General features: G+C 49.8%; 1 pseudogene; it reads left to right on the top strand.

The window, feature by feature from the left end:
* Positions 1-4515: 4515 nt before the first annotated feature.
* Positions 4516-4604, top strand: LOC129025588 (small nucleolar RNA U13; annotated as a pseudogene).
* Positions 4605-5091: the final 487 nt, after the last annotated feature.

Here is a 5091-nt window from a genome sequence, read left to right as displayed (position 1 = left end):
TGATTCTCCTGCCTCAGCCTCCTGAGTAGCTGGGATTATAGGCACATGCCACCATTCTAGGCTAATTTTTGTATTTTTAGTAGAGACGGGGTTGCACCATGTTGGCCAGGCTGGTCTTGAATTCCTTGCCTCAAGTGATCTGTCTGCCTCAGCCTCCCAAAGTGCTGGGATTATAGGCAAGAGCCACTGCACCCGACCTATTTTCTTAGCTATTAGGATAGCTATCTTAGCTTTCTTTGGGCTTTTAATGTGCCATATCCTTTCTTCATCTTTTCATTTTCTTTTTTTTTTTTTGAGACAGAGTCTTGCTCTGTCGCCCAGGCTGGAGTGCAGTGGCCTGATCTCGGCTCACTGCAAGCTCTGCCTCCCGGGTTCACGCCATTCTCCTGCCTCAGCCTCCTGAGCAGCTGGGACTACAGTGGGACTACAGGCGTCCGCCACGACGCCTGGCTAATTTTTTTTTTTTTGAAATGGAGTCTCGCTCTGTTGCCCAGGCTGGAGTGCAGTGGTGCAGTGGTGCGATCTCGGCTCACTGCAAGCTCCGCCTCCTGGGTTCACGCCATTCTCCTGCCTCAGCCTCCCGAGTACCTGGGACTACAGGCACCCGACACCACACCCGGCTAATTTTTTGTATTTTTAGTAGAGACGGGGCTTCACCATGTCAGCCAAGATGGTCTCGATCTCCTGATCTCCTGACCTCGTGATCCGCCCGCCTCAGCCTCCCAAAGTGTTGGGATTACAGGCGTGAGCCACCGCGCCCTGCCATCCTTTCATTTTCAACATTTCTAAATCTTTGTGTGTGTGTATGCTGTTGGACTTTTTTCTTTAATCCAATGAGGGTCTCTGTGTTTCAAATATTTTTGTAATTACTACTGGGACATCTCATTCCATATTCTCCATTTACAGTTTTTTTATTTGTATTTTTTTGAGACAGGTTCTTGCTTTTGTCATCCAGGCTGGAGTGCAATGGCACGATCTCAGCTCACTGCAGCTTCAACCTCCTGGGCTCAAGTGATTGTCCCACCTCAGCCTCCCAAGTAGCCAGGGCCATAGGGGTGCGCCACCACACCCGTATTTTATGTAGAGATGGGGTTTTGCCACGTTGCCCAGGCTGGTCTCAAACTCTTGAGCTCAAGTGATGTTCCTGCCTCGGCCTCCCAAAGTGGTGGGATTACATGCGTGAGCCACCACGCTGGGCTGTTTTGTTTTTCTCTACCATCATACTCACACCTAACATTTTTGGGGGTCCTTTTTATAATCTCTAGTTCCTGTTTTGTATTCTAATCTTTTTTTTTTTTTGAGACGGCGTCTCGCTGTGTCGCCCAGGCTGGAGTGCAGTGGTGTGATCTCGGCTCACTGCAACCTCCGCCTCCTTAGTTCAAGCAAGCGATTCTCCTGCCTCGGCCTCCCAAGTAGCTGGGACTACAGGCGTGTGCCACCACACCCGGCTAATTTTTTCTATTTTCAGTAGAGACGGGGGTTCCCCGTATTAGCCAGGATGGTGTCATCTCCTGACCTTGTGATCCACCCACCTCGGCCTCCCAAAGTGTTGGGATTACAGGCGTGAGCCACTACGCCCGGCCCTATATTCTAATAGTTTTTATTATGTTTATTTAAAATTTTTCATCTGTCTCAATACTTCTGCTTCAGATATTATATGTTACCCAGTGTAGGAGCCAGCCTCCAATACAGCCCCCCATGATTCCTGCCTTCTGGTATTCACGCCCTGTATAGTCCCCTCCCATGTTGTGCTAGGGTTGGTCTATGTGACCAATAAAATACAGCAGAAGTGATGGTCTGTCTTTTCTGAGGTTAAGATAGATATTGTGGCTTCCGTCTTGGTCACGGTCTCACCTGCTCGTTAGGATGACATGTTGTGAGGAGCCCCACGGAGATGCTCAGGTGGTGAGAAATTGAAGCCTTTTGCCAACTGCCCGGTGAGTGGGCCATGTTGGAAGTGGGTCTGTCAGCCAAGTGAAGCCATCGGCTGACTGCAGTCCTGGCTGCCAACTTGAGTAAAACGTCAGGAGAGACCATGAGTCAAAACTACCCAGCTAGGCTGCTTTCAGATTCCTGACCCTCAGAAACTGTGATGGTTTTTGTTGTTGTGTTTTTTTTTTTTTTTTTTTTTGGAGGCGGAGTCTCACTCTGTCACCCAGGCTAGAGTGCAGGGTCACAATCTTGGCTCACTGCAACCTCCGCCTCCTGGGCTCAAGCGATTCTCTTGCCTCAGCCTCCCAAGTAGCTGGGACTACAGGTGCGCCACCACACCCAGCTAATTTTTTGTATTTTTAGTAGAGACGGGGTTTCACCATGTTGGCCAGGCTGGTCTCAAACTCCTGACCTCAGGTGATCTGCCCGCCTTGCCTCTCAAAGTGCTGGGATTACAGGCGTGAGCCACCATGCCCAGCCCAGAAACTGTGATGTTTTAAGTGGCTAAGTTTGGGATAATTTGTTATCCAGCACTAGAGAATGTCCAGTTTATTTTTCTTTGGTGGAAGTCATACTGCCCTGGTATCTGGTTATTTTGGTGGTGAACTTACATGCCCCTGAAATTATCCGCTCTCCTGGCTGACAGAACGTACTGAGGAAAGGCTGAAGGCCCGACTCGAGTCAGCTTAATGACCTGGAGCTCCAGGGGTAAAAGGATGTGTGGGAGAGGAGCCAGAGGCTGGACAGCCACAGGTACCACAGAAGCAGTTATCCTGCTCACTTGCCCTTTGGACACCTGACAATCCCCTTAGCTTGGGGTTCATCTTTAAACCGTCAGAGGAAAACCGCTTTAAGAGGTGCCAGTTTTGGCTGGGTGCGGTGGCTCACGCGTGTAATTCCAGCACTTTGGGAGGCCGAGGCGGGCGGATCACCTGAGGTCTGGAGTTTGAGACCAGCCTGAACAACAAGGTGAAACCCCTTATCTACTAAAATACAAAATTAACCAGGCGTGGTGGCAGACGCCTGTAGTCCCAGCTACTCAGGAGGCTGAGACAGGAGAATTCCTTGAACCTGGGAGGCGGAGGTTGCAGTGAGCTGAGATCACGCCACTGCACTCCAGCCTGGGTGACAGAGTAAGACTGTCTCAAAAAAAAAAAAAGAGGTGGCTGTCTCCTTAGGTGTAATCCACCAGCCTGGGTGTCTGAAGGGGGAGAGGTGGAGGACTGATTTCCTCTGGCTGCCTATTTCTTTCCCCTGCAGGGCCCTTGCTGCCCTGATCCTCGTCCCCCAGACATGTGTACCAGTGGTTTGGATGATAAATGCAATGAAGGGGGCAAACAAGGACCTCCCCAAGGCAATATAGGGGAGAGGTGAGAGCCAGAACTTAAATCTCTTTTTCCCTAACCTATCCTCTATTTACTGCCTCTGGCCATCCGCCCGTCAAAACACACACCAGTTAAAGACAGCCTTCCATTTCCCCATGGGTCTCTCATTGCTATGTTGCAATTTCTGGAACCCATGTTTCCCTCTCTAGTTTCTCCAGAGTTGGTTTCGGGCAAAGGAATCAGTAACTTGTGCTGTCTGCCATCTTTGCAGGAACCAGAAACCCCAAGTATCCTAGAGGAATATTAGAGGTTTCTGCCTTTCAGGGTATCTGAGCCTCCTTTTCACAGAAAGGACTCTTCTGTGTCTCAGAGGTCCCAAACTACTATCCACAGAATTGGCTTGTCTGGTCCTTCAAACACCTGAGCTCATAAATCACAGAATGCATCCCAGAGGGTATTAGCTGTTTACTGACAAAAGAGACATTTCAGGACCTCAGAAGGCCAGACACTCCCATAGGTTGGATGGCCCTTCGGGGAGTCTGAGCCCATTTCCACAAAATGCATTCGTTAGACCCACACACAGTGCTTGAGCCCCCTAGACACAGAATAGTCTTGTCCTGTTCTTCAAGTGACTGGGCTCTCATCTGAGGAATAGTCAGCTTCCCCCCAATACTGGGGGTGATGGGAGCCTTTTAAGGGTCATACCCAGGTTTGTATGGCATTCTTGGGGCAAACAGCAGAGGGGATGACTGCCCTGATGCCTCCTCATCTCTGGCAGCATTGCCTAGTGCAACAGCTCTGGCCAGAACCCAGCCTGGTCTACAGCCATACCATCCTGAACATGCCAGATCTTGTCTGACCTCTGAAGCTAAGCAGGGTCAAGCCTGGTTAGTACTTGGGAGAAGCTGGTGTGGCTAGACCGTGACTTGAGGACCCCAGTTATTTCACCCATCCTTTGTGGATGACAGCACCTGGCCTGTGAGAGAATCCCACCCTCTGAGCATGTCAGTGGGAAAAGGGACCTTTTTTTGATCATTATCCTCCAAATAATGAAGTGAATTCTATTAGGGCCTGCGTTTTATCAGTGCTTGATGTTTGTCCATATTAGTGAGATGGAGAAGGTAAATAAGTGGTTTCCACTGCTGAAATGGTTAAGACAGGTGCTGTGAGCTGGAATCCCAGTTTAGGGCCCCTAGGCATGGGCTAGGCCAGTCTTTCAAACTGGCTCCAAAGCAAGTGACAAGAATAGGAGCCCTAGATCCTTTTGTAATTCAACAATGTGATGATTGGGCTTTCACACTCATGTGTGTCAAACCTTGTTAACATCTGCACGGTACCTGTCTGAAGTGGAAAACAAAAAGGAGGCCGAGGCCCCTGCCCAGGGCTGCCAGCATTGGTGCATAAACCTCACAGAGAGGCCAAGATCCTAGAAATGGTGACATGTGGAATGCCAGGTGTGGCTGGTCCAACGCTTCTAAGTAGCCCATACTTCCCAATCTCAGTAAAGAATTTTGTCCTTTTTTGAGCCAGGAACTCTCTTATCTCTCATCCAGGGGGCTGTCCTGAAAACATATATTCACAGCCATAATACAGACCCTTACAGGCTGATGGATGTACCAAAAAAACAGACTCAGGCCTTCTTCAAGCAGTGCTCCACCTGGGCTCACCTTTGGGAACTGATTGTCAGCATCCACTCTCCCCATCACAAGGGGGAAGCTGGAGCCTCTCTCCACCAAGTGAAGTATTTCCCCTCCATCAGGTAAAGGGCCCCTGAGGACTCCATCTACAGCAAAACCCAGGGAGGAGGCAGAGAAACACACAAACCACAGTGACC

This window comes from Pongo pygmaeus, chromosome X (assembly GCF_028885625.2).
Source record: "Pongo pygmaeus isolate AG05252 chromosome X, NHGRI_mPonPyg2-v2.0_pri, whole genome shotgun sequence".
In the NCBI taxonomy this organism is placed as follows: domain Eukaryota; kingdom Metazoa; phylum Chordata; class Mammalia; order Primates; family Hominidae; genus Pongo; species Pongo pygmaeus.
Note: the sequence above shows the minus strand (reverse complement) of the source record. Positions and strands in the feature narration are given on the sequence as shown.